Here is a 23933-nt window from a genome sequence, read left to right as displayed (position 1 = left end):
GGTGGGTGATTTCTGTCTGTGTTCAAATATTTAAAGCAATAACAAATAGTCCCATACTTGATATTTCAGATAAACAATTTAATGGCCTCTGAACATTGTTTTCACGATCTTATACCGTGCATCTTTTACTCCTTGTGAAGCTGAAATCTTTTTAAATACAAGCAATTCTACTGCAATTTTAGAAGTTTCAAAACCATTTTAACATACTGAAAACAAAACAGTCTAAAAAGACAGATCTAACAGCCATTAAAATGCAGGAAAAAGCAAGAGGACTTCAGGTAAAAGAACATACATTGAACAGCAACATTTCTTCCACTATGTATTTATGTGTTAAAAAAAATGGAGTAAATTTAAAAGAACAGAAGTTCTTTAAAACCAGACTTTCTAATGCCAGAAACAGCTTTGAAACAACTTTCTATGCAGTTCTATTTATTTCAAAATTTAAAATTGGCCAATTTTTGTCCCAACATTTTGAAGCACAAGGGAGGAAAGGTGGAAAAGGCTCTGCAGAGGTTGCAGTTATAGATCTATAAAGTTCATATGTGTAAAGGAATGAACACAGTATTGAACACACTGAGTATGACAGAAAAATGCAACAAAACACTAACTCTGAGAGAAAAACAACCCTGCAAGCAATGCCAGGGCACTGGGTATTTCTGCATTTTAAGCAAAGAACTTTACAACATCTTTAATTTTCCTTTTCCTGTCCATTTTGGAGAGCGCAGCCCAGCCCGCCTCGCGCATTCTCCTCATGGTTTTGAGTTTCAGAGCAGAGCCTGGAGATTTCACACTGGATGGAGCTGGGGTCTAGGAAGGAAAATAAAGCCATCCTTTAGTTTCAGTAAACAATCTGATTAACTGCTTGCTTTAATCTTAGGAAAGGCTAACATACCTTTTTTGGTGCTGTGGAATGTAATTGTGAAGCTTGTGGATAATCTTTGTACAAATTTTTAAACATTTCTTCTTCCGAGACTATGCTCTAATAAATGAAAAAGTTACTTACTCACACTATATTAAAAACTACTTTTTCTTTCCCCCTAAGGATATTAAACTATGAAAAATAAAAAAAATTAAGATGTCATTATGAGGCAAAACAGTTCAATAAAAAGAATGTTAATTATGTACATACAATTCCAGAAAGAACCAATCAATTAAAAATATACCCATAAATATTGGCTTGAATGTGGAAGCCCAAACTGTTTATTTTCATTCTCAGAGCCAGCAGTGAGCACAAAGAAGTGCTCAGCACAGGATTTGCTCTCTGACTCTTACCAGGAGGTCAGTGTGCTCAGAGCTGTCTGACTGAGTGTCCAGCTGCACAAGCACTTTCTGCTTTTTCCTGCTGCTCTGCTCTGAAGGCAGGTTTGTGCTTCTTCCACTGTGCATTTTATCCATTGGAGGAGTCTTGATAGCATATGTCTGGGAAAGAAAACGTTTCTATTTTTAGATTTTATTTTATGGGGCAAGAATGGAATCTAAAGCCCAACTCAGGAGCCAGTTTACAGTCTGAGTGTCCAAGAATTCACCTGAGAGAAATGGTGGAACTCTTCTCTTTCCATCCAAACACGAAGCAATGACCCAAACAAAGTGGGGTGGGGTGGAAATAGCATTTTTTGTATTATTTTTGTTGCCAAATGAGGAGAATGAAGGGGAAGCTATGGAAGAGCTGAGTTTCATGGCACATTGTATTTCAGTTCTTCATGCTTATCTGCAGAAATTCAGGTTATTCTGAACTGTAGCCACTACATGTGGACCATATCAAACATCAAAGAAAATGGGAACAAACAAAACTGCAGGAAAAGGCTTTCAGAGAAAGATTGATAGCTATATCAAGATTGGTGTTACTTAAAATAGTCTTTTCACTAGAAGTTAAACTAAGAAGCCTTGAATGGTCCGTGCAGTCCTTTTTCAGACAGATAACATCAAAGTGGTGCTGGATTCCATTGCTCCAATATGAAAACCACAAGTGAACTCCTGACAGGGAAGGAGGGTAAGTTCTGCAGTCAGGACTACTTTGACACTTTGACCATTTTTACAGCTAGATCAGCTTTGTTCTCTTCCATAGAGGAAAAGTGCCTTTACAAATGGACACTTTTAAGACTGAGTAAAACAATTCCAGAGACATAAAAAAATCAACAACTGAGCAAGAAAAATTACACAGTGGGAGCCCTTCCAGAAACTGCTGTCTAATATCTCCATGGAATGGTAGGACCCTTTAAAATCCCTTCTTATCCCAGGGAAAAAAAGTCATCTACAGAGAAGTAAGAAATACAGGCAGAAAAACGCAACAAGAAAAATTCACTGTTAGGAGTTACAAAACTTCAGTGTTGCACTGCCCAAGGGGCTTCCTGCACTGAAGGAGATATTTTTTATTTTTATCTTTTTTATTTTAGGAATATAATTTGGAGACTTTCTATTTTTACATGAGTAGATTCACTGTATAGATTTAAACAAGGTTTAGGAGTCCCAGGAACATAAATTTTTATTATCTTAAAAAAGTTTGAAGTCCAAAGCATTCCAATGTCTTTTGTTGAATGCAAATAAATTATCATGGCACTTCAATTGATTCTACACATATGAACACTACCAAATTCTAAAAGCAATTAAAAAGTTGAAGTTACCTTGTGTTTCTTTTCACTTTCAGGAATCATACTGTGAGAGTGCTCTTTTACAAGATTCTCCTACAAAAGAGTTATGTGACAGCAAGGAAATATTTCTTTGAATTCAGTTGTTAAATCTTCTTGGTGTAATTACAGAGCACAGTCTATAATCACAGACTGTTACAAAGCTCACACAAAAATAGGACCAGGTTTAGCACAACCTCAGCATTCAAAAGTCACTGAAAAAAACCCCTACAGTTTAGGGAACTTTTTTGCTTTAGCTAGTTAAAGTTAACTAAAATAAAGGAGAGTTTTGTTTTGTTGTTTGTTAATTTATATATAATCTATAATCACAGAGTGTTACAAAGTTCACACAAATATATGACCAGGTTTAGCACAACCCCAGCATTCAAAAGTCCCTGTTTTTCTGTTCAGTTTCATTTCTTATCCAACTCCTCCCACAGCACAAGCCCAGGCCACACCTCTCACCCCCACTGCTCAGTGAATAAAAAACTCCACCTTCTCTTCAATTTCTGCTTTCAGTTGTTCCTTAAGGGAGGCCAGTTCACTTTTCAAACATGACAGCTCATTTTCCTACAAACCATTAAATAAAGGACAGGGTTAACTATGCACAGCCCAGAAAAAAGAAAACAGTCCCAAGTGAGACAGTAATTAACAGGGACACTCATTAGGTACACAAGAGAATTCTATTTGCTTTTCAGCACTATACTTGAAGCTTTGCTTTAGCTTGTTTAAAAAGACTGAAGCACTATAAGAAACAGGAACTTGATCAGAAATGTTCAAGGTAAGACCTTAAAACACTTGGGAGAACAGGGCTGAGAGGGCACAATCGAAATATTTAAAACAAAAGTTTCCTATTCCAAGTGGGAAGTCAGAGCATGACACACTATCTGCAAGAGCAGACACAAACACACTGCTACTCCAATTCATTTTTAGAAACATTTGGAGTTTTTAGTGCCCAGAATAAGATCTGCTGCAGCAGCTTGGGTGGGACTGCTACTGGTAAAAATTAAAACCACACTGGAAAAGTTCCCAGAGAAGTGTCTCTGGTGGGAAAGACCCCAGAGCACAGCAGGAAAAAGAAACTCTCTAAGCAACCTGAAAAAAGATTTTTAGAAGTCACAAACTGACTGAAGATCACATCTTTTGTCTCTCTGTGCTGTTGGTGGGCAAGAGGCAGGGATTGGGAAAAATGGTGTTTTAAAGGTTTATTTTAATTCTCATTACCCATTTTTAATCCTATTAATAATAAAACTTTTGATGCTATTTAGGTTTGAATCTGCTTTACCCTCAAAGTGTTTTTCTCCTAATCCTTATCTCAACTTGAATTTTTCTTTCCCCTCCTCTGCTCAACTACAGCAGAGAAAAATGAGTGAATGTTTTTGTTGTGTGTGCCTGGCCCTTAGCCAGCATAAAACCACTCCACAAGGACATCAGCCCCTTCACTGAATTACTGCACATTGGAAAGTACTCCTTACCAGTGCTCTTGCTGATGAGAACTGCTTTTGCTGTTTCATTTTATAGACTTTTAACTCTGCATCTTTTTCTTCAACCATTTTATCATATTCATTCTGGGTTAAAAAAACCAAACCAACAACAAACTCAAAACATGTGACTAAATGTTACAATTATAGAGTTATCCAGTCTTAAAACATCATTTTTTTCAAACCAGGCTCTTAAGATTCAGAAAGAAAAGATTCATTGATGCTTCTGCAGAAACTGTAAACCAGAAAATGTTCAATTCAAGTATTATTTTGTGGACTGGCAGAGAGTGCTTGATTTCTGTGCAGCAATATGTGCTCAGCACTAAGAGCCAGCTGTGCCATCTTTATTAATGTATCTGCTAAAGATATTGCAAAATAGAGGAACAGAAAGGAAAACTAAAATGTGTCAGGCTAAACTGCTGACAGTCACTAAGGCATCTCAGAGAAAGAGCCTAAACTGATACTGAAAAATATTGCACTCAGATGGTATCAAAGGAAGCCTGAACTGAAAAAAATCTAAAAATCCCAGAAGTTTAGATGAATGGAATTTATCTGCCCATAGGAATCTTTTGAAAATCTTCAAATGAATTTGATTTTAGATGATGCAAAGTCCAGCATGTGTTCAGCTTCCTTTTCCCAGATTCAGGCCTGTTTCTGCTTTGGAAAGGTCATGAACGTGGTATCACAAGTTATAAACATGCTGTTAACATGGTATCACACACTGCAAACCACAGCAAGCAGGAAAATCTCTTCCCTTGTGCTTTTCCATCAGTGCCATCATCTCAGTTATCTTGTGCTGACATCTGGCATCAGTTTCTCTCTGTATCATTGCTGTTTCATCACAAAGCAACCTCATCTTTTCTACCTGTCAGTAATAAATTGCATTTCATTCATCAACATAACCATATATTTCTTTTAAATCCTAATTTCTTCTTTCCCCTGTGGGTGCAAAGTTTGCAGTCCCACTTGGGCTTTATTTGCTTTTCAGATCCCTTTCAAATCCCTCATCTTTTCTGCAGATTGTTAAAATGGGCAAGATCAAAGGTACAGCCATGGCAGGCAAGTTCACTTCAAACCAAAAGGCCATTTCAAGCACTCTGCCCTAACATTTCTTAGCATTGCCATCAAAAAAAAAGTGTGGGCAGAAAAATACTAACATGGGAGAAGTTATAATCTAATTTAACTATGCTGACTTTATACCAAGGGTGGAATTTCTTTGAACTATATCTTGAAAGCAAGAAGTTTTAATGGAGTTCTTATTTTCAAAGACATATTCAAATACGTCAGCCTAAGCACCTCATGTACTAAAGCTTTGCTCACAGGCATACACAAATTCCATTCATGTCTGAAATGGAAGAGCAAGGACTCTGGCCAAAAAAGCTTCATAAAAACATTTTTAATTAAAAAAATTAAATTGCAGTAAAAATTAACACCTCTCACCTCTTCATGAAGTTTATTTTCATTTCCTTTTCTTGTTTCTATGTCTTTTTGATAGGTGTCAACTGCTTCCTTATGTTGCTTGTTCATATTTTCCATCTCTAACTGCAATTTATTCACCTTTTGAGAATGCAGAATTGCTGCTGTTATTTGTTTAGGAATTACTGTGTTAATGATTTTTTCTTACCTCTTGTTTTTGAGCACAAACACACTGTTACTGTTCAGGTATATGAATAAAGTGTTTCCTATTTAAAAGTTCAGCTTTTTTTTTTAATAAAGAGTTGAACTTTGGCCTGAAGTGAGTTGGAAAATACTCAAAGAAAGAATGGCAACAGCCCAGTGGGGAAGACTGCCCTAAGCAGTCACCCTAAATGCTGTGAATGCCTCAGAAAAAAACAAATACAGATGGAGATTTGATTCCCTCTCTTGTAAATCTGTATCAGATTTTCACAGCTTTTATGGTACATTTTTCTCCCAGCTGTGCATCTTGATTACAGTTTTTCCTTTTAAGGTTATCATATGAATATCCTCAAAAAAGTCCACTTTTCTTCAAGTGCAGTACCCAAAGCTGGACACAATATTCCCATCAGAGGGATTGCCACTGCAGAACACATTTAAAGAACAGCCTTAAAAAAGTAATATATATATATACATATATGTATATGTCTTTTAAATGCTTTTCTGTTACAATGAGGTTGCTGAACCCTGTTCAGTCCACTATCAATAAAAGGAAAAAAAAAAGGAACAGATTAGACACATCATTAATTGCAACGTGAATCCATCTCTTAAATGTCCAACAGTCAGTGCCCAATGATTAAAAATGGAAGCATCTTCTAGAAACTGTGAGCTCATTCCTGCAAAGTCTGTATCCCAGATCCCAAAGCAGCTCAGAACGTATTGAACAAGTATTATCATTACTTACAGTGGCACTTAAAAACACTCACCTCATCTTCTACAGGATGTTATTTAAACCTACCTTCCCTTCATAAGTATTGCTTTTCTTGCTTTCTGCAGTAAGTTTCTTTTTCAGCACCTTATTCTGTTGAAATAAAACAAAACAAGCACTGTACCTTAATAAGTAAATAGAATTATGTAATGGTTTAACTGCATCAAGAAATTCCAGCTTTCATCAGGCAAATAACTCTCTGTTGTGCAGCTCAGGTTCCAGAACAATTCTTCAAACAAATGAATGTTCAACTAATTTCTGTGATAATTACTGTTTCTTCATGACCTTAAGAAAGGCTCCTCCTGAGCAAGAGCAGGGAATAACAAATGAGGTGCAGAATGGGAATTACAACTAAGATGCTGCTGACAGAAGGTGTGAAGATGTCATGACAAAAAATACAAGTTCTTTATTTTTACAGTGAAGTTACTACAGTTTGTGCTAGTGCAGAATTATTTTCTACAAGTGGTAACTGAGATACTTATTACAAGTACAAAAATAACACTATGCAGTGTTATGAAAAATGAAGTTTATTAAAGATATTATTTTTGTAATTGCTCTTTTCAAATTAAGGCACATTTAACAAATCAAGTGATTCCTGAGATGACTCCCTAATTTGCTCAGGGTTAGGATAAGAAAGGAGAATTTTTAAATTACATAGGTGTATCTAAAGATATCACAGCAGACACAAACCTGCTGAAAAGGCAACCCAAAATATAATGTGTTTATGTATTTGTGAAATGAAAATCTCTACCCACCTCCTGCTGCAACTCTTCAATGCATTTGGTTTTATTTTCCACCTGCTTCTTTAAATTGTTCATCTGAAAGAGATATTTTAGACATTCATTAGTAAGTTCTACAAATGACTCCCTGTGTGAGCAATTCCTGTAAATGTTCTCAAACCTGCACTTGCACCAGTCTGGTTTGTTCCAATGGGACTGCAACACCAGCTGACATGTTAGAATAATCAGAGTTTTAGCCATAAAGTACCACAAGATGTTAAATAATAGCAGTGAACCAGTTCCTTAGTTGTTAGAGACTTAAGAAAGAAGAAGAAAAATCCCCAATATCTTCACAATTTAAAAATACACTTGTATGAAGTTCCCTACATCCATGAAAAAATGAATTGTCCCAATTATTTTCTAGAATCTTCAATGGTTTTCCTTTCTTGAAATTTCATTTTCAGTACTCTTCACCTGAAATGACAATTGTAAATCTTTGACTGTTACAATGAAATTCTGAAATTTGCTAAAAACCCCAGGTTGCTTTGAACCAACAGAAAGAAAAGTAAAAATGTTTGAATCTATTTAAGCTAAAACTCACACTACATATAAAAAGCTAATCCAGAGCCCATCCATCACTGTGTGGGTATATGAAAAATCAGAAAAGCAGGTTCTCTGTTTGCCTGAAAAGAACCAAATCTTTAATATGAAACTTGCAGCAAAGAGTGAAGATCCCCGTGACTGTGCTTGTCTTTTGAAATACCAGGGCTCAGCATGGGCACACACAATGGCACAGCTGGCAGCAGCTGAGAGAGAAGAAACCTCTGGCAGAGATCACATCCCCCAGGCAGAGCTTTGCAGAAAAATCCCAACACAGATTTTACATTTAATGCTGTCCTACAGGTTCTGTAAGATACTTTCATGACACATGACATACATTTTCTTCTCTTTCATCCAGGGTACTTCTCATCTCTTCACATGTCTTTGCCATTTTCTCCTTCCAAGACTCCAGTTCATTTCTAAGTGCCAAATTAACAAGCATTAGTAAATATTTCCTTCTTGCCTTTAACTTATTTTCAGTACTTCTAAGAAACCCTTCTTTTATTTTCTAAAAAGAGCTGCTAATGTTGATGGGAACTTCATAAGCTGCTCAATGAAAATGTTCTTAAAATGCAGCAACATGCCCAGTAAGTCAATGTGTGAACTGTCCATACTTTTTTGAAGTAGGAAAAGATGTTCCAGCTAAGCCAAGGAAAATACATCCTCACCTGGACTATTGCAATGCAGCTGTGAAACATGGGAGCTGCCTGTCTATTGAACTGGTGATACAGAGAGTAACTCTTACCCAGTTTTGCCTTGTCACATTTAATCCATAACCTTCACCTTCCATTTTCATTGCCTTCTCACCTGAGGTGTCTAATGCACAACAAGACAGCTCCTACTATGTAATACAAAATGATGGCAAACACTGTTCCTGCAGCAATTGGTATTTCTGATCTGAGAAAATTTCTACTTGGCCAACAGCAATTCTGAATAGTTTCTGTTTAGCTATATAATCTAGAAAAAAACATTAATCAAAAAAATCCCAGAAAGCAGCATTTGAACACAACTATTTGAGTCTACTTCCTTTCACAATATCAGTTATTAATATTTGTTTTTACTTGCCTTAGCTGGCTATTTGCCTCTTCTAGATTTTCAACTAACTGCTTTGTATTTTCTTCTTTTTTCTTACTATCCTAAATAAAGACCCATGTGTCAGCAAAGAAATAAAATTCAAAGTGACTTCTTAAAAAATTCAAAGACATCCAAAGCACACTGAGCTGCCTTGCTCACAAGTGTAAATACACTTCCTTTCCAACTCAAACACAAAAAACAGCTCAGGTACTCTACAGACCCAAGTCATGTTGTAGCTCATCATCTAATTTGTAAAACTGAGTAATTTGTCAAATTGAGTATTGTCCTTTCATGAAACCTGGAAGTTTACAACTTGCCTCTTGTTGTTCTTGCAGTTTCTTGACTTCTGCAGCCACAGCATTTTTCTCTTGTGCTCTTTGTTCTTTCTCTAGTGAAAGCTTACTGAGATACACTGTTAGTTGTTCATTCCTTAACCTAATTTCAAACAAATGGCCAAGAGGAATAAAAAGATGCATTTTGAAATCTCCTTTTAAATTAAACATACCCATTATCAAGTCTTATTCCATGCTGAAAGAAGTCCAGGCCTTTATCTACAAATATGAGCTTTGCAGCAGAGTCAGAGAGATGTAAAAAGGTGACAGAAGAAGGAAAGAAAATCAGAGTCAACTTTTATATAAATCTCATGGTTAGTGAAGATGATGTAGTTCAAAGCAAGATTAACCATGAATTCAGAAACTTTCTCTTCTTGTTAAATAAGTCAAAGAGATATGGAACAACTACATATGCCATAGAATACATACAAATAGAGAAAGTGGAATTTAGAAATGTAAGTCTAGAATTAATGGCATATATGTGGTTCAAAAGTTTGATTAGAAAACAATCCTAGTTCATTTCCCTGTGGATTAAAGCAGCTCCACCAAAACTAATTAAATATTATATTTTCAAAATGGTCATACGCCTCTTGTTCAAGATCTGTTTTCAGAGTCACAAGCTGCTTTAAATAATCTTGTTCCTTCTCAGCTGTACTTGTCAGCTGTGCTTTCAAATCCTGGAATTCTTTCTGCAAAATGAAAAGGAAGAGTTTTGAGTATCCATGTGCAAACTCCAGCTGCTGGAGGTTATCAGACATGAACTAAGAGCACAAGGCTTTCAGAAGAACCCAACAACATCCATGGCATGGATTATCCAGGTTGGATCTTTCCAGTCTCTGCTGGGATCTGGAAGTGCTGTGAGATAGTGAACTGTGACACCAGTGCTGTTCATGTCTGTCCCCTGCTGTGAGTTCAATTACCTGGGCTGCAAAATTAGGGTGGGACACTGCTCTGGGTGCTGTTTCTTATGCATAAACTTGTGTCCAAGTCATGATGTGTAACTTCACTATTTCTAAAAACATGTTACTATTGCCCTACTTCAGACCTCTCTCATCTGGAGAGCATTTTCATTGCTCTCTCCACATTTTTCTCTCTCTGCATATTTTCTACAGTAGCCTCAAGACTCTTCTTCAGTCAAGGTCCTCCAATTTGCCCATTTTAGAAAATGAGTGAAACTCAGTTCAGAACACTCAATGCACAGATTAGAACAACAAGCAAACACAGTGAAATGCACACCTGATTTCCCACTATCTTAACTTGAGTTGATATGGATTCTTGTTAGGCTTGTAAATCTAAAATCATAATGAAAAGAAACCTCTGTTCAGAGTGTATTTCATATAGCTGAGACTTCTGTGACAGAAAATGGGCCTGTGTCACAGTACAGCAGGGTTCACAGAGGCCAGAGCTAATTACCTGCCTGTAAGGAAGAACAAACGGGAAAACTTTATATCCACAGGGAGTGGCATTTGAATGGGCATGAACAAAGAAGGAAATAACAAAAACCTTGAGAAGGAAAACCAAAACCATGGGAGACAAGAAAAACCAAAAGCACAGGAGACAAGAAAAACAGTGGCAATAAAAAAGTTCTTCAAAGAGAACACTGAAATTGTGTGTGAGAAAGTTTAGTAGAAATGTTAAGGTAGACTAGATGGTGTTTATTTATGACATTTAAGATACTTACAAAGCAAGAGGAATTTCATATGAAGAGCAAATGCCATGAGATTAATAAAATGAATATTTACCAGAGTTTCTGACAGCTCTTCAAGGTGCACTTCTTTATCACATTTTACTTTAGTCATCTCTTCTACAGCACATGGAATGTAAAATTAATGGAACAAAAATGATTTTTCAGATTTAGCAGGCAGTATAAAACATTTACCCCTTTGCAATACCCAGTTCTCAAAACTTGTTGGATTAAGTTAAGAAGCTGAAAAGCTAATTTATGACTTAATCTAAATGTAGACTTGAAAAATGAGTCAGACATTAGCAAATCTCTATCTGAAGAGAAACTAAATATTTTTCTTGAATAAAGTTTAGAGCCTATTATTTCCCACAACTATAACTTCAAATAACCATGGACTGTAAGACTAGAGTATTCTGCAAGTATTGATGCACCTGCATTGTTCCAGAAAAAAATCTGAACTGCTGAAGGTACCACATGGATATGCTGAGAAAGGAAACCAGTTGTTACTGACTTCCAAATGGTTTCTATGTGCACATTGACAGTGCTGGTATTTTTTGCAAGTTCTCAGCAGCAAGGCAGAGCTCTTACTCTGGGGACTAAGGAGCACATCCCTAGAAAACACAGGATATCAAATTGATGATATTTAAAGACAACCCCTGCCAGCATCATTCCACTTCCAGCACGGGGAGGGTCCCAGAAACCTCAATGGGAGGGTTTTATCTCTGCTGCAGAAGTCACTCCTGGCACCTGCAGTGCTGCTGCTCTTAGCTGGAAACCAAAATTACCTCCAGAAGAATTCATGCAGGAATGGTCTCACTATTGGAGCTCTGCACAGCACTGCCCTTTGGCTGCTGCCAGCACCAATGACCCCCAAAGAAAAGGGATCAGCTGAGTCAAAATAAATTCAGGCATTCCTGATAGGTACAGGTACTGTAAAATCATTTCTCCACCTACTAGAGACAGTCCATTTCCAGACAACAGCAGAAAGCATTTTTATTACTGCCTGGCTCATTTTCTGCCTTTCTACAAGCCTTACCCAGTTCAGCAGATTTCTTTTGGAGCTCCAAGGTAAGCAGCTTTGAATCATCTTCATATTTCTTTAATCTAAGAAAATGGTAAATTAAAAACCCCAAATGTAGGGTACAAAGCACTCACTGCATTTGAAACTTCAAGGACAATAAGACAAAGTCTTAGCACAAGCACTTTAAGAACATTTACCTTTCAACAGGCAGATGATCTATCTGCCTGCAGCACATATCAAATTACACTTTTACAACCTCAGAACAGTAGACATAAAAGTAAACAAATCTATACCTACAGAAATCTCTATTTCTTAAAGACAGAGTTATGAAAGTTGGAGGGGGCAAAAATTTACTTTTTATAGACCAGTATCAACTATCACCAACAAAAAAATTTACATTCAATTCTCTGCATTTAGACCACTGTGTGGAAAAAACCTCCAAATTTCAGCTTCATTTCCAATGGTTCTTGATTTTGTCATAGACTGCAACCTGTAAGATCACTCTTGGAATTGAAACTCATTAATTTACCTATTTTGCTCTTCTTGCAGCAAGCTTTTCAAATTGGCAACAGAAGTCTCCAACTCCTCTGTCAGGGCTGCAAGCAAAGCCTTCATTGTTTTACATTCTTCCTCCTGCTCTTCCTTTTCTCCAGTAACCTGAATTAATGTTTTCACTCTAGTCTGGAGCTCAGTTTCCAAGTTCTTTTGAGTAACCTTCAAGACATGATATCATTTCTAAACATGTTTTGCAACAAACAGCTACAGCTGTTTCATGTCTAAAGTATCCATAATTATTTATGCAAATACTCCTCTAGTCTATTTCTACTGTAAAACTATAAGCAAGGGGTACCTCTGCCATTTGCAATGACATTTTAGCCTCTTCCAGCTCTGCCCTCAAATGTTCTTTACTGACCTGGAATTCCTTTAACATTTCTTCATTATGTACTAAACAAAAAAAGATGTTAATATTTTTAAAAATAGGATATTTATAAAAGTATATATAAATATAAATATAAATATATTATATAAAAATATAAATAAATATATAAAATACAAATATAAATATACATATAAATAAATATATTAAAAATATATATAAATATATTTATATATATGTATATAAAAGTACTGCCAAAAATGGAAAATTACATACATTTAAAGAATTTAACAAAGACCAATGGTACTGACATCATATAGTATAAAATAATAGATAAAATTTGAATATAGATGGCTTAAAAATATTGAAAATCAAGTTCTGAAAAGTAAGTTTCCTCAGTGACATCTGCCTGACTGTAAATTTGCAATACTGAAGCAACATATTTTCCCCTTGCAATCTTCCAAAGCTCTCAGTGCTTGACTCACCCTAAAAACGACCCTGCCAGTCCTGCTCCCACATGAGCAGCTCCTGTTCCAAACAAAAATAAGGCCTTCAAGGCCCCAAAATTCTGCTGCCAACCAGCAACAGAATAAAACCATCATGACCCTGTTTCCTATGCTTCTATAAACAATTACATCTCATAAATAAACAATCATAAACAATTACATTTAAATTCTATAAACAATTACATTTAAACACAGCAGGCAGAACTCTTACATTTTGCTTCCATTAAGTCAGCAATCTTATTTTGTGACATCTGCAGCTGAGCCTTCATGTCTTTTATGACAACATCTTTTTCATCTCTCTCTATGGTGAGAGCTGAAATCTAGAAAAATGCAAGAAATATCATCATGAAGTCTGGAAAAGGGACAGATGTTAATTTTCATTTGTACCCCAGGTATGATAAGCAGACATTTTGCTGTCATTCAAGTTAGATTAGATAGATAGATAGAGAGATAGAGAGATAGATAGATAGACAGACAGACAGATAGAAAATATTTGGCTAGATATAATCTTAGCCAAATATTGATCAAGTCACATTACTCTAAAGAAAAAAGTTCTCCAATTCAAAATCAAACCATAAATTCCAGTAGACTAAAGGTACTGAAAGATCACTAAACTTAGCAGAATTTGACTTAAATGCAGCTTCAGGTGTTATTTTGTCTTTTTTACTAATACCCAGAAACACTTCTTGGCTCTTGCATTGCCCCTTTAGTCACAAATAAAGCTCTACATATGAGATGGTAAAATGAGCAAACCTGCTTTTCCTTTTGACTGACTTCCAGTTTGCATTCTTTTTCAAACTTGTCCACTTTTTCTGCTTCTTCTTTTACTTTTGAGATACAGTAACATCCACAGTTAACATTCTAGCTGAAATATACTCCAAGTTCAATACAACTTCCACTTTAAGATTGCTTGGAATTGTACAGCTGTACCTTTTGTTTCCCAAGAGTAATTGTTGAGGCAATGTTTGATTTTATAATCAAAATACAAACAGAAAAGAGCATGTGAAAATGAAACAGGAACACACCAGGCTATACATACAGAGAGAGAGAGCATTTAGCTAAAGTTTCTGTAGCTATACACTAGTGCATTATCATTTAAATAAACCAACTATGTGAAATAAGCACTGATCTCTAGACTGTACTTCACAGACAAAACTTCAATGTTGAGTGACAGTTTGAAAAATAAAGTTCCAAATTTGGCCCAGTGGAACAGCAACAGAAGGGGCCAGGCAGTGAACAAAGGCTGCATGGATAAAAGAAGGGTCCCAGTGTCTCAGGGTGACCTGCTCACCATTCCAGCCCTTCACATCTGTCTGCCCTGGCCCTGCATGTGGAACACAAGCTATGAAGTACAAAATTGAGCCAGCTGCATAAACACAATAAACTGAATTCTCACATTTGAAACTCATTTCCAATCTGTCGTTCTCTGCTTGCACACGAAGCTCTTCAAATGCCGCTGTCATTCTCTAAAAACAAAATTTAATATCTGAAGTTCAATCCTGGAAACCCTGGAACTTCTCCAGGGGCTGCTGCCCACCTCAGCCATTCTGAGGAACCAGCAGGTGGGTGAAACAGAGCCCAGAAAGAAGCCAGAAGTTGTGGCAGTGACCCAGCACTAAGCACCCATCCCACAGATCACAGGGATCCACATCCCACACACTGCTGCACTTTCTCCATTGAATGTGTTTTATGGAACACAAAAATCATTCTTGAAAAGGGATTGAAAACCCAACTTCCTGCATCACACATGACATGATACCCACACATGATGGATACAAACAGTATCCCAACATAAACAGGGAACTCAGCTCAGCTCACATAACTCACATTCCTTTCATCAAGCCTGGTCACTTACTTCTATGTTGCTATGAAGTTCCTCATACAATTGTATTGTTTCTGCCTTTTCCTGTTCATCTATCAAAGCAAGAACATATGAGAAAGTTTTTCTTTTGAACAAGAATGCCAGCTGTCCAAGTCATTATACTTAATCAGCATAATGAATTAAAAAAGGAATTACCAGCTCCATTCTTATTAAATAAGTCCTTATGAAACATGGTGCCAAAAGTTACAGAATTTAGGGAAAATGTGCATTTCATTGAAACATTAAGCAAGCTCAGCTTTTAAATTTCCTTCCTAAGATACTTTTTTCTGTGAAAAGTTTAATTCTGGATCAGTTGATGTGACCATATTAATTAATATAGCATTAATGCTGTTGAATAATAATGTATCAACACTGTTAGTATTTCTAAACTGTAATCTAGGGTTTAGCACTGAATTTCTTCCTATCAGCAGATACCTATAACCACAGAGCTGTCATTAGAAAATTGCAACACTCCATGTCCATATTTTCCTTCTTCCACTTTTGTAATTGATACTATTTTTTCCTAAGAAAACAATTAAAAAGAGAACAGTAAAAGAAACAGCTATCAAAAAAGAACAGTCCATCTATATACAAGTGTTTCTAGAATTAAGGCTAAAAAGAAATCGACACTTCTTAAGTATCCAGGATCAAGTTAGTAAAATTCTAATGGTTAGAATAACAATTCTAAATTGCATATAAAGTAGAACTTCCAATCAAGAACATATTTTAAAACCTCAAGAATTTAAACTGCATTAAGTTATCCAACTGTTCTGGCTTGTTCAGTTTCATGAGAAGAATTCCAGTTACTCATTGTACCTTGGGGTTAAGACCTTTTCTCCCCATAAATGTGTGATGGCTGAAAACAGGAAATGTCAGCTCTGGAAATTTGTTAGAGAGTGCTGGGAATTTAGAGTGGATTCTACTGCCTAAAAACAGGCATGAAGGGTCACTTCTTCTGTCTTAATATATTCCCAGTGTGTGGGTGGCCCTGCAAACCTTCAATGGGCTGAGCAGCCTTGAGGAGCCCTGCCCTGCTCTGGAGCGGCTGCCAGGGCCAGTCAGGGCTGTGGGCACGGCCTCAACCCTGGGTCACTGTTTGGGCACCCAAAGAGCTCCCAGGCTGGCACCTTTCAGCAAACAATTTCACTGGCTTCAAAAGCCCTCTGCATTCAGCATTACACACCAAAAGTCTGTTAGACCTGGGGCTTCACTTCCAATTTTGTGAGCCACTTAAAATTCACTTTTCACTCTGAGAGCCACATCCAGTCGATCCCAACTGGAGAACTTCTCTGAACAGCACGAGAAATTTCTTCTTCTTTCTTCTGTTTGTGAATTTAGAGCAAGCTAGAAGTACATGTACTCTGATCAATAAAAGCTAAAAAAGCATTTACGTTTGCTGGTCTTCTCTGTGAAGCGAGTGCAGGTTTCCTTGAGCACATTACACAGATGCCTCGAAGCAGCAGCTCTAAAGGAGGGAAAAAATATCCTGTTTGCACAGGAGTGCACAGTACTTTGTGTGCCTAAGGAGTAACAATGGAAATGACCTTCAAAATTTAACAGCTACATAAAACTGCCCACATGGAAACTGATTCTTTCCACCACAAGAATATATACTTGGTTCTATTACTTACTCTTTCAAGAGATCTTTATTTTCACATATCTCATCTTCCAGTTTCAAATGGAGTTTTTCATTTTCAAACTAATTTCATAGGGAACAAATGCAAAAAGACACTGTTATTGAAAAATAGATTAGAAATGCACTTTGACTTCTCAAATCCCTCATGAAAATGTAATTTGGGGCATCAGTAGACAGAAGTCTGTTTTAGCTGGTATTACATGCTGAGTCATCTTTTGCATGAAAGATGCAATAATTAATGGACAATAATTTAGCAGCAAATGAGACACTTACAGGTATATTCTTCAGACAAACACTCACACGGGACAGGTGCCTGCAACTTCTCAAAATAATCATTTTCTCAAGGCACAAACCAAACTGCAACAGTCTTTAAGATTTAATTGTATCAATAATAGTGTCATACTGAATCAGGAAGCACTTAACTTTGTTTATTTAATGTACACTATACAATACTGGCCTGCAGTTCTTGAATGGCTTTATTCTGTGCTTCAATAGTCTTTTTATTTTCCTGGAGCTTTCTTTCTTTCTGGTTTAATTCAGTTTCCACAGTCAGTTTCCACTGCTTGATCTTCTCAGCCTCTTTGTAGAGTTTTGAGAACAATTCATTCATTGTTTCTGTATTCTATTGAAACAGGTTCCACAATTTAATCTCAAATACTATCTAATTAATAGTACATAATATCTAATTCATACTGTTGGAGATAATGTATTTATCTCTTAGAAATATCACAAGAGTAATATTTTTCTACAGATGGTGATAGAAGTTGATATATGATCAGGAGCCCAAGTTTATGCACAGGATGCACAAATCTTTGTGCATCCTCTATGTATGTATCAAAAGGCTTTACAGAGCACACAGGAGAAACAAATACAATGAAATATCCCAAACCCCCTTCAGACATCACCAAATAGATGGGCTTAAAGACATGGATAACTGCAGTCCACCAAAATCAATAAAGCTTTGCTAGAATTATCAGTGAAGCCAAAATTCCTTCTAGCAGGTTCTTCACACCATTTCTGTCCTCTCCTTCTGACAGACACTGCTGAGTTAAGTAAAAGCAGCTTCAGAGACTTTGCCCAAGAGTACCTGTGATCTTGCCATGAACACACACAGAATGACAGAGTCACAGAATAATGAGGTTGGAAGAGACCTCTCAGATCATCGAGTCCAACCTCTGCCCCAACACCTCAGCTATAGCACCGAGTGCCATGTCCAGTCTTTTTATAAACACATGCAGAGATGGTGATTCTACCACCTCCCTGGGAAGAGCATTCCAGTGCTTCATTCTTCTTTTGGTGAAAAATTTCCTCCAAATATCCAACCTATCCCTCCCCTGCTGTAGCCTGAGACTGTGTCCTCTGGTTCTGTCAGTGCTGCCCGGTGGAAGAGACCGACCCCACCTGGCTACAACCTCCCTTCAGGCAGTTGGAGAGAGCAATAAGGTCACCCCTAAGCCTCCTCTTCTCCAGGCTAAACAAGCCCAGCTCCTTCCAACGTTCCTCACAGGGCTTGTGCTCCAAACCCCTCAGCAGCCTTGTTGCCCTCCTCTGGATGTGCTCAAGCACCTCAACATCCTTCCTAAACTGAGGGCCCAGAACTGGACCCAGCACTCAAGGTGCAGCCTCACCAGTGCCCAGCACAGGGGCAGAATGACCTCCCTGCTCCTGCTGCCCACACCATTCCTGATGCAGGCCAGGAGCCATTGGCCTTCTTGGCCACCAGGGCACATTGCTGGCTCATATTCAACCGGCTGTCAGCAGCACCCCCAGGGCCCTTTCTGCCTCAACACTGTCCAGCCACACTGTCCCCAGCTTGGAACGTTGTGGGGGATTTCTGTGGCCAAAATGTGGAACTCAGCACTTGGACTTATTGAACTTCATGCTGCTGCACTCTGCCCATCCATCCAACTGATCTAAGTCTCTCTGCAGAGCCTTCCTTCCTTCCTTCCTTCCTTCCTTCCTTCCTTCCTTCCTTCCTTCCTTCCTTCCTTCCTTCCTTCCTTCCTTCCTTCCTTCCTTCCTTCCTTCCTTCCTTCCTTCCTTCCTTCCTTCCTTCCTTCCTTCCTTCCTTCCTTCCTTCCTTCCTTCCTTCCTTCCTTCCTTCCTTCCTTCCTTCCTTCCTTCCTTCCTTCCTTCCTTCCTTCCTTCCTTCCTTCCTTCCTTCCTTCCTTCCTTCCTTCCTTCCTTCCTTCCTTCCTTCCTTCCTTCCTTCCTTCCTTCCTTCCTTCCTTCCTTCCTTCCTTCCTTCCTTCCTTCCTTCCTTCCTTCCTTCCTTCCTTCCTTCCTTCCTTCCTTCCTTCCTTCCTTCCTTCCTTCCTTCCTTCCTTCCTTCCTTCCTTCCTTCCTTCCAACAGATCATCACAAGCTCCCAGCTTAGTGTCCTCTGCAAATTTACTAATGAAGGACTCGATGCCCTCATCCCCGTCGTCTATAAAAACATTGAACAGAACTGGTCCCAGTACAGAGCCCTGAGGGACAGCACTGGTGCCTGGCTGCCAGCTGCATGCAGCACCATTCACCATCACTCTCTGGCCCGGCCATGCAGCCAGTTCTGAGCCCAGCACAGAGTGCTCCTGTCCAAGCCATGGGCTGCAGCTTCTCCAGGAGTGTGCTGGGGGAGACAGTGCCAAAGGCCCTGCTGGAGTCCAGATACACAACATCCACAGCCTTTCCTGCATGCACCAGGCGGTCACCTGGTCACAGAAGGAGACCAGGTTGGTCAGACATGCCCTACCCTTCGTAGAGCCACGCTGGCTGGGTCTGGTAGCCTGGCCATCCTCTGAGTGCTGTGGGATAGCACTCAGTATGAACTGCTCCATTAGCTCACCTGGCACTGAGGCCAGGCTAACTGGCCTGTGATTACCAGCATCCTCCTTCCTACCTTTTTTGTAAATGGGTGTCACACTGGCCAGTGTCCAATCATCTGGAACCTCAGCAGTGAGCCACAACTCTTGATAAATGATGGAGAGAGGCTTGGCAAGCTCATCTGCCAGCTCCCTCCTCACCCTGGCATGGATCCCATCTGGACCCAGGGATTTACAAATACCCAAGTGTCCCAGCAGTTCTCTGCTCACACACGCAGCAGGAAGGAAAACCACCACCCTTGTGCCCTTAGAACACCTTGAAAGTGTCCTACAAGCAGTGCTGGGCCAGTGGTCGAGGCAGGGAGAGCAACACACGAGCCCAAAGGGCCCTTTGGTTCACTTACAACACCCCCAAACACCATCCTTGTTTTGGCTGCATCACAGTTTTGTTACAGTCCTGATGGTGCTTTAATAGCTTAGGATTAAAAAAGTCTAAAAAGTTGTCAGGGATATGAAAATCAGCAGGGAGAGTGCAAGAAATGGGTTTTATTTTGTGGTAGCAAAGAGTGTTTTGTAGCTGCAAAGTACAGAAGCTATTGCAAAAAAAATGAGCTGGACTGAGTTGTGCTAAAGCAGAGATCTGCTGGTAAAGACACTGTCAAAAGAATCCAGTGCTTGAGGAAACCACTGAATTCATTGTTTTACAGATAAAACAAAGCCAGACAAGGCTGGAAACCACTGAATTCATTGTTTTACAGATAAAACAAAGCCAGACAAGGCAATGGGGATAATCTACTTCAGTTTTCCAAAGAATACTCTGACTTCAACCCTTCTGCCCCTCAACAGAATATTCAGAACCAGTTCCACAAGGATACTTAAGTGTTTAAATCTTACTCTAATTAAAGCTCATGGACAAAGAAACAAAGAAAGAACAACAGCAATATTGCAATCACCTTAATTTTTAAAGATTTGTTTCCAGGCATGTTCACTAAATCACAAATATCTCCTCTAAGTGATTCAGCTTTAAACAGGAGACAGAAAACATTATTCCCTTTTAACTACTTCCTTTAGCCCTGAAATATCTACTGAATAATGCTTTAGGCACTGTTTGGGAACAAATTCAAAAGACCCCAAGGAATTAGATGTGCAGAGTTGATACTTAGCTGACCTCTTCATCTACTTCAGAGCAAAGTTTCACTTGCTGTGAAATTGTATCTGAAACATGAAGAGATTTTGATCAATGTCTTTCTAAAAAAAGTAACAGTGAAACTGTATTTAACAGTTACAGATATGAAACTGTGAGACTACTCATGAAAATTAAACCTTGACAATATATAAAAATCTGAAGAAGGTGCATGGCAAATGTTCCAATCGTACCTGAATCAGTGATTTCGCCACGGTTCGACACATCAAATGGCAGCTTAAAGTCATCATCTGAGCATCTGTTCAAACCCTGCACAAATTTAAACATTAGTTCCTTATGGATAGATTTGTAAAGAAAGAATTATAAAAAATCCCTACAGATGATGTGAAAATAGAATTGGTCATTAATAAAACAGCTGCCTACAAATTTCAAAGCCCAAGGTATTGGTAATGGCTTTGGAACTCACTTCTTCCTGCCCAGTGGTTGATCAAACTGTTGGTGTCCTGCAGTTTGATTTATAGACTGTGGCCAAAGGGGAGCTTTCAATGCAGGGAACTCAGCAGCTCCTGCCTGTCTGGGCCCTGGTGCATGGCAAAGGACTCAAGGAGACAAATTACTTTTTTGAAAACCAGTAGTTGATATTTCTTTTTTGCTTTGCTTCCAAGGGCACTTCTAGACCATATTTGATTAAGTTTCAGCATGAAAATACCCTTTCACAAGGTTTTTAAGTCACAGAGGTTCATCCTGTAAACAGCTAACTCATCTGCTGTCAGAATATCCTGTTGAATCTCAACATATTTCATAAGGATCTTCGACATGAAAAAATAACTTGTTGAATTCCCATAACTCAGTGTGGGGACAGAACATTTTCCCTGCACACCTGATCTGGTGAGACCAAGACACCAACACCAGTGCGAGCATCTGAGTGGGGCCTGTGGGAATCCATCAAATCAGAGGGGTTTGGGAAAGCTGCAAAAGGCAGCCTCAGAGGCAGCAGAACTGTGATTAGAGCCAAGCAGGAGCCATGAGATAGGTCAGCAGAAAAATTATTTAAAAAGTAGAAAAGTAAGGGCAAATAGAACAATGGTCTGTGTATTAACGCTTGTCTAGAATAACTCCCTAAGTTACAGAAAAGTTTATCTAGGGAGATATTAGGAAGTTCTAAGCTTAATAATGGAGCTCTGTGCATTGTGTTTTAAGGCTAACAAGCAGCAGGTATTGTATTCAAAAAAGGCAAGCATTGTTTGAACCAAAGGTACCTGTGCTTACAGTGGTTGGATAGAACTACTGTCAATATGCTTTTGCTTTGTGTGATTGGTCAAAAAACTTTGAAAGTAAGTTGTAACATTAAGTTCTTGGTCTGCTGCCTGGGATGTGAGCTGCTGACATCTTCCCATTGTCATCACCATGTAATGAGACTGATGCTGGAAAAGAAAACAGCTCAAGGCAGTTCCTCAGCAGTCCCGTCCCGTTTGTGATTTGTACACAGAGCCCGGCCGGCGATAGAGCCCTGCTCGCTCTCTGGGCTCAATTACCCACATCAAACGCGGACTTACAGCACAGAGCGGATGCTCGAGAAGATGATTCCCTTCAGTTTTGATGGAAAACAACAACAAAAGTCTTTGAAATTCAAACCGAAGATGTCTGTGCATATGCCACTCCAGGCATACACACAGAAACGAGTCCAGTGCAGGAGCCGTCCCGGCCCATGCAGGGGCAGGTGTGTGTGTGCTCCAGGCCGGGGCTGTGCCGGGGCAAGGGGCAGGTGTGTGTGTGCTCCAGGCCGGGGCTGTGCCGGGGCAAGGGGCAGGTGTGTGTGTGCTCCAGCCCGGGGCTCTGCCGGGCACTCCCCGGGCCCAGCACTGTCCCCGTGTCCCCGGGGAAGGGCCCCTGCGCTTTCCCCCCGTCCCCTCCTCAGCCGCGGCCTCCAGAGCAGCACAGCCCGAGGGGGCGGCCGGGGAGGGGGGCTTTGGGGCCGTCCTCAGCGGCCCCGTGGCCGAGCGCTCACCTGGGATCTGCCCGCAGACACCTGCCCAGCGCTCAGGTGCGGCGGCATGAACAATTTAAAGCGGTTTTCCTTCTCCATGGCTCCGATAAAAGGGCGGGCGGAGCGGCCCCAGCTGCCGGCGGCCGCTGAGGGCGGGCGCGAAGGGCGGGAAGCGGCAGCGGCCCCTCAGCGCGGGGGCGGGGGCGCCGCCTAGCGGAGCTCGCGGGGCACGGCCCGGGCACGGCCCGGCCGGACAGAGCGGCGGCCGCGGGGCCATCGGCGGGGCCATCGGCGGGGCCATCGGCGGGGCCATCGGCGGGGCCATCGGCGGGGCCATCGGCACCATCGGCGGGGCCATCGGCGGAGCCAGCGGCGGGGCCATCGGCACCATCGGGGCCATCGGCGGGGCTTGCTCGTCGCCCGTGGACGCCAGAGAGGTCTCGGGGCAGCCCGGGGCCCGGGCGGGTTGGCGATGTCGCCGTGGTCGAAGGCCGGGGGCAGCACAGCGGGACTTTGGCCGTCGTGGGGAAGGCGGGAGAGGTCTGAGGGGAAGGGGGGGTCCCGCCTGTACAGGGAATAACTGGGGGAGCTCAGTCCTCCTGTGTGAAAAATGCGTATTTTATGATTGGCTTTTCGCAAATATTCAAATGATTATTATATGTGTTTATGTCAGAAAGTTATGCTGTATTAATTTTCTTAAGTAGTGTGTTAAATCTAGTTTTAGGGTATAACATAATGTTAAAATAAAAACTATGCTATGTGAGATACTTTTTTTTTTAAAGAAAGGACTTGCAGCAAGATAGCAGCCACAGGACACCTAAATCTTTCAGAGAAAGAGAATTTATTGCTTTCCTAGCAGAGGAAACGAACTTCTTCCTGCCTGCTCAGCCCTGAAGACGCCGTCAGGATTCAGAGGAAGAAGTTGACACTGAACAGACTCCTTGGTTTGAATGGAATTTATGCATCATGTATGAGGTGTATGAATATGCAACAGGTTATTGTTTTTAAGGGTTAATCCTCTCTTAAAGTGTGTCTTTTTTCAGGCTTCGTTTGCCCAGAAAAGGTACCCAGATGTCCATAACTCTTTGTTTTTATTGTCTCATATTGTCCTAATCCAAATTATCCAAGTTGTTATTACTCTAATTATATTGCTCTTTTTCTAACCGTTTTATTACTATGAAACTTTTAAAAATTTAAAAA

At 39.7% G+C, this 23933-nt stretch overlaps 1 pseudogene; it reads right to left on the bottom strand.

Moving 5' to 3' along the window:
• Positions 1–263: 263 nt before the first annotated feature.
• Positions 264–22832, bottom strand: LOC143696422 (synaptonemal complex protein 1-like; annotated as a pseudogene).
• Between the last annotated feature and the right edge of the window lie 1101 nt (positions 22833–23933).

This window comes from Agelaius phoeniceus, chromosome 34, assembly GCF_051311805.1.
Source record: "Agelaius phoeniceus isolate bAgePho1 chromosome 34, bAgePho1.hap1, whole genome shotgun sequence".
NCBI lineage: Eukaryota > Metazoa > Chordata > Aves > Passeriformes > Icteridae > Agelaius > Agelaius phoeniceus.
This window is presented reverse-complemented; position numbering and strand designations above follow the sequence as displayed.